General features: G+C 46.4%; 1 long non-coding RNA gene across 1 annotated transcript in view; it reads right to left on the bottom strand.

Annotated features, from left to right (window-relative positions):
• Positions 1-20,490, bottom strand: part of LOC119390886 (uncharacterized) — a 38,765-nt gene extending 18,275 nt beyond the window's left edge. The window contains exons 1-3 of the long non-coding RNA XR_005183520.2: positions 20,341-20,490; positions 14,963-15,036; positions 6,768-6,826 (exon numbers count right to left, since the gene is read on the bottom strand). This is a non-coding gene — a long non-coding RNA (uncharacterized LOC119390886). The remainder of the gene's footprint in view (positions 1-6,767; positions 6,827-14,962; positions 15,037-20,340) is intronic.
• Positions 20,491-22,005: the final 1,515 nt, after the last annotated feature.

Raw genomic sequence — 22,005 nt, 5'->3', positions numbered from 1 at the left:
GCTGACGCAGCACGACCAGGAGGTTCACTGTTTCCTGGGAACCATAAGTTCCGACGACTTCGCTGAACGACAGTGAGCCGACCCGGAGCTTGGAGGTTTTGTGAAACATCTCGAGGGCAAGACCGCCGTTGTTCTAAAAGTATTCAAGCGAACACTTGCGTCGCTTTTCTTGCGAGACGGCGTTCTCCTAAAGAAGAACTTCTCGCCTATTCGAGTCAATCGTCTCCTCGAAGTACCTTCTGAATTACGTCCAGAGTCTCTGAAAGCACTGCGTGATCACTTGACGATTGGAAACCTCGGATTTTGCCGCACGTTCGCGAGGATACAAGAAAACTACTAGTGGCCTCCCCTCGCTGCCGACATCTCCCATTACACGAGGACTTGCCGAGACTGTCAGCGACGGAAGACACCGCCGACTAGGAAAGCCGGGCTTGTGCAGCTTGTCGAGCCACATCGCCGACAGTTTCAACAAATCTGGATGGACTTACTGGGGCCGTTCCCATCATCGACTTCCGGAAATAAATGGATCGTCATAGCTTCCGACTTCCTCATCCGCTACGCGAAAACAAGGGCCCTGCCCAAAGGCAGTGTCGCGGAGGTAGCCAAGTTCTTCGTTGAGAACATCGTCCTGCGTCACGCCGCCCTCGAGGTCGTCATCACCGAAAGACGTACGGCCTTTATTTGAATCTAATTGAGGCAATTTTGAGAAAGAGTCAAGCAAGCCTCCTTTGGACAACCGCCTACCATCCACAGACCAATAGCCTCACCAAGCGTCTAAATAGGACCTATCGCCATGATGCTGGCCATGTACGTCGACGTCCAACACAAGATGTGGGACGCCATCCTTCAGTATGTGACCTTCGCATACAAAATGACCATGCAAGAAACGACGCAGAACCTGCCGTACAAGTTCTACGGAACGAACCCTGCAATGATGCTGGAGGCTCTGCTGCCAAATATCACCGATGAAGAAAATCTCGACGTTGCTACCTACTTGCAGCGCGCCAAAGAAGCTGGAAAGCTTGCCCGCCTGCGTATCAAGAACCAGCAGAGGGTCGGGAGCCGTCACTACAATCTTCGATGAGGCAACATGGAGTACCAACCTAGAGATCTCGTTTGGGTCTGGACAGAAAAAAATATAGAAATAAGTGGAAGGGAGTAATAGAGAGAGAAAGCGTCTTTTCTTTTTTCGAGCCTGGCGGCACACGTCTCACCACCCCGTTGTAAAGGGGACGCTCATAGCATCCATCCATCCATCCATCCATCCATCCATCCATCCATCCATCCATCCATCCATCCATCCATCCATCCATCCATCCATTCATTCATCCATCCATCCATTCAAGAGCATTGTGAAAGGAATGTGTGAAAGATAAAAGGCGCGTTCATGTGATCTCCGTTATGTGTTTGGCGGTAGCTCAGTGAGCTAAACGCCCGCCAGCAATCTTAGTGGTACGAGAGGTAATGGGTTGGACTCCTGGGAACGGAATTTTTGCTTAGTTTTTTTCTTGGCCATGAGATGGCGCTCGTTTTGTTGGCGTATTCAGTAACGGAAATACGTCACGAAAGTCTTGGTGGACCGCGGCATAAAACACTCGTGTTAAAAAAGGTGAAGCGAAAAATAGACATACAGAAAGAGATCAAAGACAGAAAAAGAAATAACTATATGTAGACAGAAATAAAGGAATAGGAATAAACACAGTCAGAAAGAGATAGAGAAAACAGAGAAAAAGAGAGGAAGAAAGAAAGAGAAAAATATAAAGAGAAACAAGGAATGCCGCCCAGCTCCGCACTTATTTCAGACTTGGCACTGCTACTGCCAAGCTAGCTTTATTTCTTCCCCTCCATTTCCTGCTTTTTAAGCACCAGGACGACACTTATACATGGGGGCACAATGCCACGCGCGGTTCTTTTTCTGTTTTTATGTAACCAGCCTGTTACATGTGTAACCACCGCCTTGCGCAAACCGCGCCCGAATTTCTGAAAAACTTCCCGAGTATTTTAGTATCTTCCGATAAGATTGCGCGTACAACGCGAACAATAGAGTTCATTCTGGAACCCGGTCAGCAACGATAAGGCTGAATCTTCGATGCCACATGTATAAATGCCGACGCGCTATACCCTTGATCAGATTACCGATGACTGTGGTAGGGGCTATCATTGCACTGAATGTGTTACTTCCGTTCTTTCTTGGCGCAAGTTCGCCCAATGAAGTGTTCAGTCCTTATATGCATAACTGTACCAACAAAACTCGTGTAGCTACTTTATGGAGGCTACACTAGAGTGCCAGTTTTCCTTCAAACTGTTGTTCTTCGATAACGGAAAATGGAGTGTATGACAACCATACTACAATGTCTCCGTTTTTAAGTACGTAAGCTTTTGGAAGCCGACTCAACGCTGATTTATCGCTCACAATCAAAGACGCTGCCGCCGACACCGACACCGGAAGTTCTGCGAAACGAGCGGTTTAACGCTATCGGGCTAAATAGATCGGATCCCCTACGCTGCCCCGCCACGGTGATCTAGTGGTTATGGCACTCGATTGCTGACCCGAAGGGCGCGGGATGGAATCCCGGCCGCGGCGGCTGCATTTTCGCTGGAGGCGAAAATGTTTGAGGCCCGTGTACTTGGATTTAGGTGCACGTTCAAGAACCCCAGATGGTCGAAATTTCCGGAGCCTTCCACTACGGCGTCCCTCATAATCATATCGTGATTTTGGGACATTAAACCCCACCTATTATTACTATCCCATACGCTACACATTCATTCATCAGAAATATGAAGATGTGCGTCCTACATCGTGGCCTACATGAATGCGTTTTACCCGCCGTGCAGAACAAATGTAGCGAGATAACGCTCTCTATGAAGGCTTTGTTGAATTTTCTGAAATTAAAATGGAGGCCCTCTGCAGGACTGGGCGTAAAACCGAAAGGAAGGACTGTAGACATCAGAAAAATTTAAACTGCGAAACTTAGATGCCAAAGACGTGTTTCTGTGGACGCGGGATGCGCTTGTCATGGGACAGCGTTCCATACGTTGTCTTACGGCACGCGCCCGAGTGCTAGAGAGAGAAAATGAAAGACGCCGTGCCAATGGAACGAATACGCCGTTACAGAGAGGGCCTCTATCAAGAGTAAATTGCAGCGCTTGCGCATCAGTTAGGCAACTGCCTAAGGAGATTCTGCGAGGATTTTTCAATAACGGAAAACTGTCACATGTTAGCGGAGGCCGTAGAACGGCGTCTCCATTTGTCAGAGTTCGTCAGCTTTTCAATGACAGAAATTTCTCCACCACATCGCCATGAGGCATTTTTTACAGTGTACGTTAGCCTGTGAATGGAGCTTCGTGTAGGTGAAGGTTATATCCGCTACACTATCACTAAGTTTTGATTAGCTGCAGTGCGGACGACATGTAAACATTCCAAAATATTCTGGGAAAACGTGATTCCAATACTAGCACAGACGTTTTAAGGTGCCATGACGCGGTCACCGACCAACTTGCAATTTTCAGCGCAAACTAGAAGTAGGTGATCTACTGAGACTATTCACATACTAACAATGAACCCTAAAAGCACATTTCAATGCAAAATAAGCCATTGAAGTCGCTGGCTACAAACTCCGCCCACCATCGGTGACCGCCGTTTTTCCATGCCGTGTGAGACGTCATGGAGCGGAGCTGTAGTCTTCTACCAAAGTCTAAGCCCCCGCAAATCGTTCAATTTCACTGCCAATCTGAAGAAAGCTGAAATAGCTTGACTGCACGTGCAGCTGACCCCGGAAAAAGATTGTTCGCCGGAATCTTGTTACGTCATGGCTCGCAAGTGCGCCAGTGTTGCCCAACGTCAGTCCACTTGCGTGTTTATAAAATTATGCAATTATAAGTTAAGTGCTCAACCAAGTGCTCTAAATTACGCTGATTTCTACGTAGGCGCAAAAGCTAGAGGCCCGTGTGCTTAGATTTAGGTGCACATTAAAGGACCCCAGATGTCGAAATTTCCGAAGCCCTCCGATACGACGTCTTCCCCACCACCAGCTACTTACTCACCCCAATACCCGACGAGGGCGAAGAAGCTGCCATCGCTTTAGCCTACGCAACGACTACCGCCTCTTGCATTGTTAGTGACAGCAAGACATCTGTCGGCAACTTCACCAGGGGCCTCATCTCACCGCAAGCAAACAGCCTACTCGCAAGCACATCCCCATCTCGTCGTCGCTAATTTATTCTGGGCGCCGGCACATTTGGGCCTTGCCGGGAACGAAGCCGCTCACGACGCCGTCCCGAGAAATCGTCCACCGAGCGCGTCACCCGTCATCAGAGCAGCTACCCTCCCGACGAGCCCAACAGGCTGAGGACGAGGAAGTGGAGTCCTGGGGCAGTCACGCGAAAGACAGAATGATCACGTATGGTGAAATTCTCATGTATTACCGCAGGGCAAGACTGAAGTACCCACCACCTGATATGTCACTAAATAAGCACCAGTCGACAACATGGCGACTATTACAGACTCGAATATTCCCCACATCCAGTCGCATTTGCCAAGCAGCTTAAAATGCAAAGCTTGCGGGGCGGCCCGCGCCGACCTAGCGTACATTATCTCGGTATGTCCCGCAGCGACACGCACCATCAAGCACGGCGCCAACCCTGCATTTATGATAACTAGAGACCGGATTTTAGGCAAATGCCATTTTGTTCATTGCGCTCCTATCGCGCCATTTTGATATATGAGCATGAATTAGAGGTTAAGAAGGGCTTTTATAGTGTTTTTATAGTGCCTATAAATGCCTATTTTTGCGTTCGTGCCTAAATGCTTACAAATGCCTATAAATGCCAATTTTCAAAATTGGCGCTTATATGAACGCAATTTAGCCTCAAGTTTCGCTCCTGGGTGCTGTTTGAGACCGTTATTCATGTTACCGCGTAAGATTGACTGTTGGGCACTCTGGGGTTCAACCTAGTCCTCTAGTTCAACCAACCAACGACCGCTAGCAGCAGTGAATCGGGACATGCCGGCGAGCATACGCCGCCGCGCTGACATGGCCCGACCGGTTGGCGAATGCGAGACCGCGGAGAGCCTTCAGCGGAAAGGAGAGCGAAGAGCAGAAAAAGAAAGCAAAATGTAATGTGCGCGCAGCTTATGTTTTGTTTGTAATTTACTTTTTAAGGTGTTCACTGTAGTAGCGTAGCCAGAAATGTTTTTCAGGGTGGGGGGATGGGGGACAACCATACTTTATATAAGTTGGCGCATGCCTTTGTGCCTGTATATACACACACGCAAAACAGCAAAGTTTCGGGGAGGGGAGGTTGAATCCCCCCCCCCCCCCCCCCCAACCACCTGGCTACGCCAGTGGTTCACTGCCGGGGAAGAAAATGGCTCTACGCAATTCGACTCGGCCAATAGGAGGAATCCCTCCCTTCTGGTCTTTTAGCAATCTGGCTGTCTGCTCCTGCTCTGCACTTCTCAGTCATACCGGAAAGACACGAAGGAGTGTGTTGATTCGACAGTGAACACTTGACTCACTGTGCAGAACACGGGAGTGCGAACCGTGCGGGACAAAGCACGCTATGTTCAAATGTTGGCTTCTTTGTGCCACCTTAAGCAATAACATTTGTTTTCCTGTCGTAGATAGAGGTCGCGCACGTATTCGTTTGAAATTATTCGCATTTATGTGAAAATTTATTGTGCGTATATTTACGATTTTGTAAGCCTAAAACATTGTTTTGCTTGCCTGTTTTTGGCACCTAAAACGAACTTTTTTAGTGCCCAAAAATCCTGCCTGATAACCACGTCCGAGCAGTGTGAGTCTATGCTGCTCAGCGCGTGCCCCCGCCTCCTTTGACCCCAGCTGGGACAAAAATAAAGTTTCATCTCTCTCTCATAACCATATCGTGGTTTACAATTATTAATATAGTCTGCGCTCGTGTGTCTTTGTCCCCTTACTTTATGCTCCCATCCTCGCACCGTTCACCCAAAGTTCATTTTGGAGATAATACTAATTATTAGGCTTTAACGTCCAAAACCCCCGTTTTATTATGAGGGACGCCGTAGTGGAAGGCCCCGGAAATTTCTCCCAACTGGGTTTTTTTTAACGTGCATCTAAACGAAGTACGCGGGCCCCTAGCATTTCACCTTCAGCGAAATGCGGCCGCCGCAGCCGGGATCCAATCCTGCGACCTTAGTCATCAGTCGAGCACCTAATCACTAGATCACCGCGGCGGGTGTCGCTTTATCACAAAAACATTTGTTGGTCCGAAACTCGATGGTGCGATAGCATGCGTTACATGGTGCAAGTTGGCTTGTATAAATGTAGGAAGGATTTTCAATAAACTTCAGTTGCTGGAGCGCTTCCGTTTTCGATTTCTTGCGCCCCTCAGTGTGTCGTGCATCGAAAAACCAACAGAGAACAGGCGTATGCGGTTAAATAGAAATTGCAGCAAATTAATATTTTTTTCAATAGACCAGCTCATGACTGTAGTATTGTCGACGTGGCGGCATAGTGGTTGCGCTGCTCGTCTGCTGACCAGAAATATGTGGGTTCGATACCGACCTCGGCGGTAGCACTTCGATGGATGCGATCGAATCGGAGAGGCCTATGCAGTAATAGGTTCACGTTAAAAAAGTCGAGGTGGTCGAAATTTCTGGAGCCTTCCACTATGGCGTGCCTTTAAACATATCGTAGTTTCCGCACGTAAAACCGAGCAATTAATATTGACTGCAATATTGGGAGAGGTCGGGAGAGTTTCACGTTTATTTATTTAGGCATACTTACATTTCTGTACTCGTCAACGTTGAGATCAATGTCACAAGTGTCACTTGTATTAAAGTAACCTTTAAGGAAAAATACGTACACCAATAATTTAGACCACCATCCAGAACGTGTCGAATATTGCTTGCTACTGGCAATTAAAACTGAAAGTGACAAAGAAAATTAGGTAGTTTCTTGATGCGAAGCACCTTCTATTGTTCTACCAGTCAAATTGATCACATAAAAGCTTCCCTATAGCGAACAAACTACGACTTCCCGATGTGATACTGTTCAGTCATGCAAAGACTATATAAATTTCATTTTCTGAGAACATTCTCGCTTTTTTTTTTAAAGATTGATTTTCTTCTATCAGAATTCCTGCCACATATGCACTCCTTTATATTTGAACATACCAACATATATCTCGAGCTAAGAAGCCGTATTTTTGAGTTCTTTGTACTATCCTTCTATTTTTGTTACTTTAAAGGGACCGACAATTGATTTTTCTCGACCCATACTTTTACGGCGCGACAGCAAGCTCACCCTTCCCAGTGTTTGTAGCTGCAGTAGTTAATGCGAAAAGCACGTGGTAATTTTACGAGCCTTATTTTTCGATCTGAAAGGCTCTAAACACGGACGTAGCTTTCCTCCAGCAACGCTGAGAATTGAGAGCGATGCCACCAGCCCGTCTCGCGATTTGTGAAAGCTATCGTTGTTCTGCTTTCGTAGGAGCTCCTGTAACTATGCTTAACCACCTTTATTGAGAGCTTTTCGACTATTTTTGAAAATGACAAGCTGTTACAATGAGATGTTACAATGAGTTGTTCCCTGTATTTGTACCAGGATGTGTGTGCATGCGTCCAAGGTTGCCTGCGCCTGTGTCATGGGTGGCTTGCCCCGGTGTCGTTACTCTCTCGATGCACGAGCCAAGCCAAGGCATCAAAAACGTCACTACGCTTATGCGCGGCCGCGCCCAGTAACAGCGCGTTTCATTTCTGAGAGAAAGTGTAGGTAGCAAAACTCGCTCCAAAATCTTAGCGACCTGGAAACTGCGTGCACGGTTGCAGGATCACGCTGAAAAGTTGCTCAAGACGCGCTGACGAGCATGGGATCATTACGTCACGCGAAGGCAGCGCCACTTTAATGCATACTACTAACGCAAGCCTATATGTACATTTCTATGGAGTACTACCTTTTAATATAACGAAACGAACAATATTTTAATACCAACAGAAAAATCGTCTACCGCATACAGCAATCAACGGTCACGCGGCCGAGTACATCGGATCGTTCATGTTGTTGGCGCCAGACGCGCCACAGATCATTTTTCGCGAATTTCAATAGGGAAATAAAAATATAAATCCGCATCTCGCGAAAAAAACAGGGTTGGTTTGAGCCAATGCGACGACAATCTTTGCATCAGTGGAGTCATCTCATTTCATCTCATTTGTCGGTCCCTTTAAAACAAGAACTAAGGATAGGTTGGCATTGCGTTGCTATCGCCCGCGTACACCTCTGCAAGGCTATTTCATCATTCCTTAAGCAGTCGTGCACGCACACCCTATCTTTCATGCAAAGACGTGTGTGAGTGCTAATATGACTAAGATTAATTATGCCAGCGCACCCATATAGAATAGTCAATTCGGGTAGTATCTTCGTACGTCATCACAGTGACTTGCGCTCCCCTGTACCCCCTCCCCAGTGTTGAGTAGCAGGCCAGAGCAAACTGCAGCTGAGGCTGACTTCTCTGCCTTTCTGTAAATAAATTCTCTCTCTCGATCACCCGAGTGTCTATGCACCGAAATTTCAGAGACAAATCCCGAAATTAGGCATCGGAATCGAGCAGTTGCAACCATATCGTCAACACAGAAGTGCGATTAAGTATGCAAGCTTGAAACGTTTAAAAAATGCATCTCCTTCATAAAAGTATCCAAATATACTAGCTCTGTCCAGCACAAGAATGGGAGCCCTGCAGCCGTCATTTATAACCGGTGTTGTCAACACAAAAGGCACGTTAGCACGCCCACAGTAAACTTTATGCGGAATGGGATGACGGCGCTCTTCCAGCCTACGCCCTTACTCTTCGTGCGCATATTCTATCCAGGCGCCCCCTCTCCCCCTTGTATAAGTTTTTCTAAATGTGTCACTGTGCACGGTTCACATAGCATTCAATTTCTAATTTTCAGTTGTCGTCTGTCAATATTTACAAATATCTAGGTGTTCACGTAGATAACAATTTAACATGGAATAATCATATCAGTTATGTGATTAACAATGCTAACCGCACTCTCGGCTTCTTGCGCCGTAACTTTTCATTAGCACCTGTTTCATTAAAACTTCTTTAAAAAACACTAGTCAGATCTAAACTCGAGTACGCCTCATCAATCTGGGATCCTCATTCTTGTTTACTTATTAATGCACTGGAAGCCATCCAAAATCGCTCAGCTCGCTTAATTGTCGCTAATTACTCCCGTACTGCTAGCATCTCATCAATTAAAACTTCGCTAGACCTTCCTACCCTTTCTAACAGGAGGAAGCAGGCCCGCCTATGTCTCTTCCACAAAATTTTTTTCATGAATCCTGAAATAAAACGCACATTGTTCTCGCCACCTTCTTACGTTTCATCTCGCATCGACCATAACTTCAAAGTCCATGTGCCATTCTGCCATACCAACATATACTTCCACTCCTTCGTGCCGAAGACTTCATCCGAATGGAACCACATTCCTGCCTCCATCGCCAGCAACCCTGATCATGCATCATTCAAGACTGCGATCTTTAACCTGTAACCACTCCTCTCTGTAACGCCGCAATGGCATTGAGATTATTTAAATAAATAAATAAATAAATAAAAAAAAGTGAGCATTGACAATGGGCATTAACGTGAAATAAAACATCGGTAATAGCCTCTCCACAAATGCAGCAGTTTGTGGAGGATTGAAAAGCCCTTCGTTTGATGCCACTGTGAAGCTACAACTCCCCGTCATTTGAGCAATGGTTAAATGTGCATTTAGATATGTAAATAAGATATGTAAATTTAGATGTGTAAATAAAAAATTCGTATATGGTGTGCCTTTCAGAGGGCTAGCGTGCTACTTTAGAAAGGCACACCATCTACGCATCTTTCCCTCCATTGCCGGCAGTGCGGTTGCGCAGCCGAGCTAAACAAAACCGCTGTGATGATGAGGCACAGGGACCAGCGCACGCGTGAAATCGCTGAAGCGTTTGAAATTTTAAAAGCAATAGACAGATGCGTGAGCCAGCCTTCAATCGCTCTCACAGAAGCTGAGATTACATATCAACAGCATACGTGATTACATGCCTGGTGGGGGATAAGACTTTTTGTTTTTTTTCCAGTAAACTTTCAGTTTCTTCCAGTAAACTTTCAGTTGTTAGACAGCGCTTGTGTCGTGCACTTCCTTGTGTTTTCCTGTTCCTGTTTCGCGCTGAACATGTTGAGTATGTTCCAACTAACCTAATTTGCCACCGTACTTAAGGATCATACGTTCCATTATCTTTCCCACACAGCTGGCCTTTGCGATAGGGCGGTATGAGGCAAGTTCAAGTGGGGACTTGCCTTGCGTCAGAAGTGGTACCAAACGGCTTGTCTTCCACTCGTCAGGAACACTGCCCTCTTGCCAGGATGCGTTGTACAGACGTAGCAGCTCTCCCCGCGCAGTCTCACCCTGGTTGCACAGGGCTCGATATGATGTGCCATCTGGGCCCCGTGATGAAGAACGCCTGCATAGGGCTAGTGCCGCCTCAAGCCCCTCCATTGTAAATGGAAGGTCCATGCGGCCGTCACGGGAATGAGGGGCGTCACTTCCGGCCAGAGCACCTGGACGAACTACTTGGTCTGCTATCCTCGCGCAAAAGTCTTCTGTGACATCAATGTCTCGCCGCTTTCGGAAGAGCACAAGCGCCTTGAACGGAAAACGCTGTTCAGGAATGCAGCGCAGACCACGCACCGTTCTCCATATGGAGAGAGAGGAGCTTGCGGGGGTCTAGTGTCTGACAAAACTTTCTTCAACGTTCGGAGGCTAACTTGTCCATACGACGCCGAATCTTCTTTCGCATTCTTCTAGCTGTTCTAAGGTCGTGGACGGATTTTGTGCGCCGATATCTGCGTTCCGCACGGCGGCGAACCGCTCGCAGTCTTTACAATTCGGCATCAAAATCGTTCCGCCTGGATGTAATCGGTATCGTGCGCGTGGCATCTTGCATTGTGCACTTGATTACTTGCTCTAGCCCAGTGCTTAGACCCGCTTGGCAAGCATCTTACATGTCAGACTTAAAAATGGTCTAGTCAATTCTTCGAACGGCATTCTGTGACCAGATCTGGACATCCCTTTGATGTGAACAAAAGTGGCAATATGGTCACTCCCGTGTGTCTCAATATCCGAAAACCAATTAGCACACCTGGCGAACGAGTTGGAAACGAAATCAAGATGAAGGCAGCTGCCATATGTCACACCTCGAAGAAAAGTGGGGCTGCCGTCGTTCATGAGGGTGAGGTCATGATTGTGAGCGAAACTTGCTAATCGGCGCCCTCTTGCATTTGTCCTCGTACTTCCCCATGCCATATGATGTGCATTGAAGTCTCCTATGTTGACCCATGGAGCTGGACACACGGCCAAGATACTATCTAATATTTTTGTGTCAAAATTACTTGAAGGCGATATATAAATGCCTATCAGAGTGAACATGAGTTTGTTCTTCTTAATTGTCATGCATACATATTGATTGCCATCATGAGGCGAAATTGGATGTAACACATAAGTGAGTTCCCGACGAACATAAACGAGGACTTTGCTGCATGCTCCATTTGTTGGGGACATGACAGCTTCGTACCCCGACAGTCTTACTGGCTTCGATAAGTTGGTCTCACAAATTATGATGACTGGGAACATGTTAGAGTGCACAAACTGACGAAAGTCTGAAAGGCGCGATGCTAGTCCTCTGGCGTTCCACTGGATGATGGACGCTGCCTTGACTTCTTCTCGGAAAGGAGGGTGAACGTTAGCCATGTTTCTACTCGAGAGATTTGAGCACTGGGCTTAAGGCGTCCAGTACTTTGAGATCGTTTCGAGCAGACGTTGTCCCCATGTCCAATAACATCCCTCGGATGGCGTCCATGAGGAACGAAGCATAGAAATGACTTGTCGATCGCATCTAGGTGCGTCACCAGCGTTCGGTGAAGACTTTTGAGTGGGCGCGATCTTCTGAGGCTCCACGGCAAGGGGACGGCAAGAAAGTACCGGCCATTCCTCTGCAGGTAGATTCCACTCCGCAGTCTTCCTTGAGCTGATCGGTCCTTTTGCGGCTTGAGTGAGTGGTGCAGCGGTAGAGGGAGCTTGCGCCTTCTTTGAAGTCGAACGATGCCGCCGACGCCGGTGCCGACGCCGGACCGTTTCGGCAGCCTTCCTGTGGGTCGAATCGTCTCTGGCCATTTGCTTAGGCACCACGCGCTCCTTCTTGATTTGAGGGCAGTCTTTCGACGAGGCAGCATGTGAGCCATTACAGTTGCCGCATTTAAGAATCGTGGAACGGCAGGTCTTTTCCGAGTGAGGTTCTGCGCACCGAGGGCACATTAGCGAGTTCGAGTACACACCCTTGATGTGTCCTAGCTTAAATCACTGGTGAGACTGAAGTGGCTTCTGTACGAACGGCCGAACGGGATGTCGGAAATGTCCGACTTCGACATGGGATGGCATACAATCTCATTTGAAGACCAGTTTTACACAGCGCGTCTTCCGACGACGGCTTACTTCTGTGATGACAATACGCTCATTTGTTGGTTTAATGAGGGTAGGCAAGTCTGCTTCGGGAATCACGATGTCTATGTCGTGTATCACACCGGCTATGGATGCACTGTCCATCAGTATAAAGGGAACGCCCTTTCATGCCGCCTAGCTCAGTGACTTGTTGAAGTGATCCGAGAGCATTCACGTGAAATACGTCTATAGGGAGTATATTTTTCCTCGTAATTATTCTGACGTCCTTGATATCATAAGGCACAACACATTCCAGAAAAGCGAATAGTGCTTGCCTGTTCAGCAGTCGCAACTTTCCTGAGGACTGTTGGAGAGTTTCGTAACAGTTTTGAAGCTCAAATGTAGCGCAATGTGGTGGTTACGGGACGAAGAACAGAATATCCTCCGTTACCAGAACGTCTGTGCCATTTACGAAAAGAGGGCTTGAGAAGGCGTGCTAAAGTTGGACAAAACGATACAAAAATAGACAACATTGAAAAAAGTGCCTCGAGCCCATTGAGCAACAAATGTTCACATACAAGCATTTAACTTGAACACGCCACCATGAAGCGATAGCATGCATCCTGTAAGTCAACTCGTCCGCCGCACCAACATGAAATCAAGGAGGGCTTCATGAATGTAAAAGAACCTACTATCCCAAAATGACCTATTGTAGTGGTAGTCGTGAGCACAGAACAGACGCATGCCGACCTTGTAAAATGTATGCCGCAAGTGAAAGAAGCAAAATCACTTCGCGACAGTTTGCAAATGCAGCAAGACAGGCTAACCGGGTGGTAGAGAGCGAGGGTGAAACAATTTTGGCAGCTCAAAGGCGCAAGCGGTGATCAATCCAAATGTTCCTGAAGTGAATGAACTTCGAATTTCAAGTGAATATCATTGCAGCTGATGTGATTCTAGCAGCTCAACACACGCCCACTATAACCGTTATTATTCAGCAGTTACAGCCGTGCATGGCAAGACCGCGAAAAGGTATGCATTTAAGGTATTTGCATCGTTAAAGGGGCCCTGCAATACGCTTTCAGCATGGTCAGAAAGCGCTGTCGATCGGTAGTCGAGGCTCCTGAGAACGCACGAAAGAAACATTATAGCACACCACGCGGGCGGGAATTTACAGGTATTTCTCACAGTAAGCAGGAATGGCTGCGTTTTCTCCCGACAAATGATGCCATAAACCCAAATGACTGTGCCACAAACCTAAACTTCACGGTTATTGGCTTATTTGAGCATCGTTAGCTGCATAGTTACCGTGGTCACCGCCGGATGCCACCACGTGCCCGCGCGCGCGCTCATGATCACACTGAATAAAAGCCGCGCGTTCGAAGAACAAAAAAACGTGCGCAAGGTCGTGACTCGCGCTGACGAAGCGACACACCTTGTTTCCCCTTTGTCCTCCCCCTCCATGCGTAGCTTTCAGTGCGCTCGCTGGTACGAGAGGAGAGAGAAAGCGCTTGAAGCGTGCGACAAATCCCTATAACTCCGTTCGTACTTGACGGATTCTAAAAATGTTTGCGGCAATCGATTCATGCGGCCTTAAGCGCTTTTGGTGACGCCATTAAGCGATTACATGGAAAAGTGTTGCAGGCCTCCTTTGAGACAAATTCAACTATACGTCACCACACTGCACAGATAGTGACATCCAGTGCAATATGCTAGGGTTAAAATGCCTTAGTCTTGGGATCGGAAGAACAAACGAGCAAATTGGCCTCGTAACCTTGTGGCCAGGACCGATGAAAGGTCTGAACGGAATTTCACATCCAAAGCCGATGTCCAAACTCTGCTGTCGCCGCTAGAGCCAACCACTATGGGCACTACCGTGATGTTCTTATAGACGTTTCATAAGCACTCCTTCGATAAGTACACTCAGTGATTCGACCATATGCGCTCCTGAATGCAATAACGAGTTTCATAATGCCAGTCTGCGTCAAGCTGCATTTAGAAAACTTGGCGAGCCTGGAGAACAGACATCATTAAAAGAGCAACAAAGACAGGACTATATGTGAGTGGCGTGGTTTTCATAACTTAAAGATCACGACATGCGGAATATTTATGATTCGATCCTCAAAGAATAAACAAACTCTCGAATGCGAATTTCACACATCGTTCAGTCTTGAGCAGTGCACCGGTTCTTGCTCAAGTCATAATCATATCCAAATTGGACATGCGAGCGCACAGAAGTAGTTAAACACATGGAAGTAAATAATGGTCCTTGGTAATAAATGAGGCTATTTAATTCTTTCAACCAACGAACTAATACCTATGGGCAGTGTAAAATTGACGCTCTAGAAGGAAGACTAGTAACGTGCGACAAAATGGTTTTGTAAGGCTACTAAAGGTAATTTTTAGCAGATAAACGAGCGTGCCATTATCGAAGGTTTAGTGGCAGCGCTACTCTTGCCCCGTTGGTCCCAAGGCACAAACATGTGCAGCATTATGAATGGCACTCACCTTGGACTGGTAGCAGAATGAAGATGCGCAGAGCCACAAAAAAGAAGCAACGCATTGTCGCAGATGTCAAAACCCTAGAACGGATAAAGCATTTATAATGACCAAGGGACAAATCAAACAAACGCATGCATTAAACTATCTGGTCACATAGATAAAACACAAGATTATGACATGGTTTTTCAAATTTTCGCAGAAGCCCGGCGAAAAGCTTCTCATTGACATCGCGGATGAGGTAGCTCAACTTCTTATCATCAGTCATGCACGGGTTAGCTCGGCGAGAGGGACGAGTCATATCATTGGCGAACATCGCGATGGTTTCATTTGGTTTTTGAAACCATAGCTCCAATAGCTGCTGAGCACGGTCGGGTCGATCGACGCTGGCGAAGGTATCGATGAACTGCTGTCGGAAGTGGCTCCATGTTGACAGACTGGCTTCTCTGTTCTCGTACCAAGTACCAGCACTGTCGTGAAGGTCGAAATAGGCGCGGGAAAGCTACTGCTGATCAGACCACTGATTGTTCTTGGCAACACTTTCATAGTGCTCAAGCCAGTAGTCAACGTCTTCATGGGCGCCAGCACGTAAGCGATCGGGCACCGATGGTTGGAAGAGTGTTACCTGGGATGGGTTCGGAAGAGAGCTGCCGTGGGGCAGCTGTTGCGGGCTGGCGTTGGCCATTGGTAGAGGTAAGCGGCGCCTGAGAGAAGGCTCCCGCGAAGGCGTAAGCTCTGGAGCGAGGCCTCGCAACCGCCGAATGAAGCGATGCACGGGAGTCGCAATAGGTGTTAGTGCGTTTGGGCTGGATGCACGGCTTCCAGGTGGAGTGTGGAGCATCAGGCACGAAGCGGTCCAGCACCTCCGCCAGTGTCGCTGTGCAACGCGAACAGAAGACACTAACGCCTTGATCGGTTGGTCGGTTGGTTCCTAGGGGAATGGCTCAACCCACCACGGTGGATCGGCCAGGAATTGTGCGGCAGTAGTGTTTGTGAAGAAAGAAAAAAAAAAGAGAAAAAGGATACTTCTAAAAAAAATTACACCATCTCCCACTAAAGGAAACCATGTGGGGATGCGGAGCAGCGCATGGGTCGACTTAAAGTTGCGTTCACCACGGGCACCTTGCCCGTTGTTAACGCGTCCTTGCAAGTAGAGCACACCATGAATTCACTGTAGTTGCTGTTCCTGTTACTCGTCCCGAACTATTGTTGGAGCACGCCACGCGGGTGCATCGCGCGTCCGCAGAATCTCGTTCCCCGACGCCATGACCTGATTGCTGAGAGAGTGTAAGGTGGAGAGGCCTCTTATTAAGTGGCGATGCTGAGTTGAACCCGGCGCTATCTTAAAGTTAGTTCTGGCTAATTTGGCTCAATCAGCACTTCAATCAAGAAGAGGTTCTCCTAGTCCAAAACAAACAGAAGCTACTCGTAATACAAGCGTTGATCCCGACAATCAATGCTGTGCTTCAGAAATATTTGCTCCCTGGCCAGAAGGAAATTGAAGAGGATGTCGCGGAAAAGTGTAACTCAGTCAACTCCCAGTTCGAGACTATGGAAACGCGCTTATCGGTTCTCGAGCAAACGCCATCTATGCATAATGTTTCACCTTGCGACACTCTGCGTTGTCAAATTGGAACACGACTTCTACAGTCAATAGGCTTTCTTCTCGAAATGATGATTTACAGAATTTATCACGGAGAAACAGCATTATTTCATTGGAGTGCAGGAATCGCAAGATGAAAATGGCGATTCTTCGCAGGCCAGCACCACAAAATTTTTTTGAGACACACTTGAGGTTCAGCTTGCGCTTATCAAACGGTTCCACAGGATTCGTAGATATCATGGTAATAAACACTGCACGGTCGTTTTTAAACTTCTTGACTTGCGTGAAAAAAATCACACAGTTCTAAAAAATGGCTTTAAACTAAAGGTCTCAAAATGCCAATGAGAGAGGACTTTTCAGAAGATGTATGAATTATTGTCAAAAATTATGGGACGCCACTGCAGTCTTTAGGAAAAATGGTTCTACTGTACACTTGAGGTATGATGTTATATCTGTAAATAGTGAGTGGTATGACTGGGATTATATTTACATCTCATTAGTGATGTCCTCTAAACAGTCGCAATGGCAATCTTTCATCTAAGAATACCAAATGACCGAATCATGGTGAACAAGATGACATCTGCACATTGAATATTCAATACCGGTAATCTTACTAAAAAACACCCCGATTTTGTACGCTTGCTCCCCAGTTATTGTGTTCATATTACTGGTGTTACAGAAACCTGACTGCACAGTAATATTTATGGTTCTGAAATTATTCCACCAGGGCTCAATTTTGTTCGGACTGATGACAACATGACAGAGGTGGTGGCGTTGCCATCTTCTTGAGCTCTGATTTATTTTTTTTTTGTATTGCAGTAACTATCATATATTGAAACTGTCTGGTGTGAGGTTCATATGAAAAACGCTGCTCTAACTATTGGTGTAATTTATCGCCCCTTCCTCCCCCCACCTGTTCATTACCAGATAAGCTATTACTTAATAGTTTGATGCACCAAAAGGGTTTTTCTACAGGACACTGAATTTGTATGGTTGACTTCAATCTGCCTGGTATTTTATGGCCGTCATTCTCCTCTCTCGGTCGCGACCTACCACTTTGTAAAAAGTTGGTTAATTTTTCTTTAAAGTTAGGGCTAAAACAAGTTGTCATTTATGCTACAAGCGACTCTGCTATACTAGGCCGCGTTTTTGTAAGTGTCCTACTTTATACAAGGGGCTTCATACCTCAAGTCATTAGTGGTATTTCTGATCACAAAGGTGTATTAATCTCTCTCTTGCACAGCTCCAAAACGTCGCTACGATTACACAAGTTTCCGGTACTGTAGCCTCGCTGATTAAGAGTCTATAATTGACACCTGATGCAGCGCCTTTCATATATTAACACGAAAGTGTTTATGCCTGCGTCCACCACGGCTCCACTGACGCATTTCCGTCACGGATATGACGTTGTAAAATATAGAGACTAAGATAAAAAACTAGAAGAAAAAGTTCTGCCACCGGGAGTCGAACTTACAACCCCTCGATCCCGAGTCCGCAGAGCGAAACGTCTCCGCCACAGATGGCACGTCCTTCGTCATGCTAACGGCGTGCTATATATATACACCATTTGCCGGTGGCGGTACTCAGATATAGGTGGTACATGAGCGTGTTTTCGTTATCACTAGCTAGATGGCGCGAAGGGCTCGAAGGGCTCACTTTAAAGGCCGTCGCCCCACGTGTTGAGATGAGGGTGCGCCTCTATAGGGCGTGGTCGGTCGTGCGCGCGCACTTATCTTTTATGTCTTGCGCTCTCACCGCAAGTTTGTGTTGAAGTTACAGACAGCACGGTCACTTCGCTCACTGCAGCGGCCGCTTCTCCTAAAGGAGCGCGCCGCTCGAAAACCAATAAGTTAAATCTGTGACAGTTCGCGCTCATCCTGTGTATACTTGTGCGTTCGTTTAGTGCGTCCTCCTTTTTATTTGACCAGCGCGCTTTAACTGTCGAGCTGTGACAATTGTTAATTCGCGCTCATCCTGTGTATGTTCGTTCCGTGCGTCCTTTCTGCTTGAGCAGCGCGTTGCATGTTTCGAGCTGCTTGCCGTTCTTCGCGAGAGATTACAACTTGTTGCAATAGCATTCATTCCTTCGCCCTCGGGGCGAAAGAATGCACAACAAACGCTCAACTAATCTGTGAAGACACGTTTTACTTTCGTGTTATACCGATTTTTATGCCACAGGAATGAGCCATGATTTTTTCTTTAAATTAGCTATACGGGTGATGTGAACAGCCTGATGCCTTATTTTGAAAACCTTGTTAGGGAATGTGCTGAAACATATGCCCCGCAAAAGAAAAAAAAAGGAAAACGTCGAAACTCCGCGTATAACGAGAGAAATACGGCATTTTAAGCTCGACTGGCAAGGTTAAGGCGTGCAAGTCGTAATGCCAATGTCCTGCGGAGAGCTGAATTTAATAAAGTGAAGGAACATAAAGAGTAAGAGGGCGATTTGTCTGTTTCTTTCTTGCCTTTTAAAGGTTATTTTCTAGTTTTACGCTAATGTATAATGCCCTTCTTTCGCTCAAAGATGGTATATTTGATATATAGCTAAATACAACTGAAATGAAGATATTTGGCACCGATCAATTCAATGAAGAAGAAGTGATCAGGAACGGCGCGGCATAAAACGAGCCAAGCAGAAGGAGCAGAGCAGAAACATTTTTTGAAGGCCTTCAATGAAAGCCAAGAGCGAGAAAACGTTGCCGAGAATTCAGAATGGCACGCATTTTGCCTGGAAGGAGCACTGGCTCTACAAGTCTAGTCATCGCCATTACGCCCATGCAACATAGGAGGGCTGCGATGGAAGCATGGAGACAGTGTTAATCTGCAATATGGTTCATTCGCTGCAATTTAGGCTTGTTTTACGAGCTAATTCAAGCCCAAGTGAAATATTCCATTCTATAAGAGCCACATCAAAGTTTTACTAATGAATACCAAGGATAGTGGGATATATAGATTTTAGCCGAAATGTAGACTTGAGGGATGTTGCTGACATGAGCACACTGGGAGAAAATTTTTGGAGCAGCCCGCCCATATTGTGAGTAGCAAAAACTGCGTCTTTCTCAGATTCATTTATTGTGCACTTGGCTCTCTTAGTAAAAAACGACAGAAATAAAGGCAGCGAGCCTTATATCCACTCGTGTGGCCAGATGTCCTTTGGTGTGTTCCGGCTCATCTACATTGAACTCCGCCTCGCTGGCCGAGCGAAACGTGGAAGTTGTGACGCGCCGTCTCTCGATGTCGCTATCAGCACAGCTTTGCCTGCATCACTGTATTCTCTTGTGGTTTCATATTAAGCTGAGCGGGACCGTTTTATGTGATTACCAGGAACGCATAGAGCTCATCACTCAATAATAGACGCAGCGGGTAGGCTTAATTGTTTAATTGTGTCCTCTCTGCGCTGGCCTGGCATCAGCCATCTTGTTTTTGACGGCGGAGTAACTTTTCAATATGGCGAAATGGAGAGACGTTACTGCGAACATAGGGGACACCGCCGCCTCTCCCTTAAAGGAGATAGGGTCATCCCATTTTTAAGCGTATTTATCCCTTGCTAGGCAATCGCGTTCATATAACCACGTAAGGAAATATTATTTCGCAGTTTCACATCGTCAAGATAAATGATGGATGACCAGTTTAGCCACACTAAATGTAACCGCGTGGAACGACCTTACAAAATTAGGATTTTAATACGGGAGGCTGAACTTGCAAGGACGAATACGATTGCCCAATACGTATGAAAACTAATTATCTGCTATTGTGAATAAAAGAAAAAAATCTTTTCTCTTACCTCAATCGTACCTATAAAGTATGCTTAGGCGATAGGCAAAGCAAAATAATCGGTTAAGACTGGAAATAACGTCCACATGCGCGGAGCTCAGAGAAGAACTCTACTCCATGAAGTCATTGTTTACCTAAAGGATGTGCGTTTACAGGTGCGAGATATTGCTTCGAAGGAAATCGAAACCAAACCACAATGCATGGAAAGGTTTTACTTCCAGAAGTTTTGTTCAGCGATGACGCCCACGTTTTCTAAAGACAATACCGAGTTGTTTTGTATGAACTGCATGCCGTATTAAAAAAAAAATAACACAGACAAAGTATGTGTGACGTCAGTTGTTATCGTCGTCGCCAGAAAAAGCTGAAGCAGAAGGTTTCCTTTCTTGGAATATCGTCTTGAAAATAAGCACAATGCATAATAGAAACCTACGCACTAGGCAGTCCTTGTTCATGCAAGAATGCTTTATGATGAAGGTGACTGCTTGCAATTGATTCAGTGTGGCATGCATTTCTGCAAACATGACCAGTGATTTCGGGGTGCAAAAGATCGAAACTACTCCTGTAGCAGAAATGCGTTGACAGAAAACAACCATTCACTGTTGTGAAACTTTACGAATTCCTATTTCTTTAGACACTCAAGCCTAATAAACACCGCAACAAATTTGGAACAAAGGAGACTGGCTGTCTCGTTTAAAATGCTATTCATAGTGACGTTTCATATAAGAATTACCTTGAACTGCTCTTAAGCTGTTGTAGTTCTATTGCCAGAAATCAGGTATTCTCAATTGTACTCGCCAATACTTACATTGGCGTTTTCACGAATCCTACGCGGTTGCTGATTAAAAGTAAAATGTGCAAATTGTGGAATACATGTGGAGAGAAATGAGCTCGGTATGAAGGTTCTAACCTATGTGCTTTTAAAGAGACCGAGGTAAAGAGCCCGTACCGCAGAAAATACGATGTGGGTGTCGGCGGCGGTGTTGGCGCTGTTGAGTGAGCGAAAGAGTGGCCTGCTCCGTGAGCTAGAAATACCGATGAATGCAAAGAATTAAATAACGGCGTTCGAACAGGAATCAAACCAAGTGTTTCTGCGTGGTGATCAAGCAATCCACCACAGAGCCACGCCACTGCTCGGAACTGCTCGCAAAAAGATACTGTACCGTCGTCATGTCGGGCAAGGGTCGCGATAAGAGATATGATATTGCTTGGAGGAAGCGTACAACTGCAGAAGCGGTCACACCATGTGAACTGCGCAGCGAGTGGCTTTTTAAAAGCTGCCAACCTGTTAGAAAAGGCGAGGCAATCATTCATGTTCTTCGTCATCATCAGAAGCCACAGCTTCAACAAACTATGCAGGCACGTAGGTGAACACATCGCCCTACAGATGCGTAGCGAGTACTTCGCGTCTGTGCGTGTTCAGACGTCCCTTCCCTCGCAGTTCCGTTATGGTGTCCACAAAAAAGCGACGCGTGAAAAGCGAATGAGAATCATATCGTGATGGAATCGTAACGGCCAAAGCTTAGAGTTGTCATGAACCACCTTTCGAAGTAATCATCGAATGATCTTAGTATCGGAGTTTATTTCCTCACAAATAAATTGCCACAAAAATTTGTGGACTTCGTCAAGAACGAGCGGAGTAGCAGAAGCTTGTCGCAGCTTGCTCTCTTCTCTTCTC

This window comes from Rhipicephalus sanguineus, chromosome 4, assembly GCF_013339695.2.
Source record: "Rhipicephalus sanguineus isolate Rsan-2018 chromosome 4, BIME_Rsan_1.4, whole genome shotgun sequence".
Classification (NCBI taxonomy): domain Eukaryota; kingdom Metazoa; phylum Arthropoda; class Arachnida; order Ixodida; family Ixodidae; genus Rhipicephalus; species Rhipicephalus sanguineus.
This window is presented reverse-complemented; position numbering and strand designations above follow the sequence as displayed.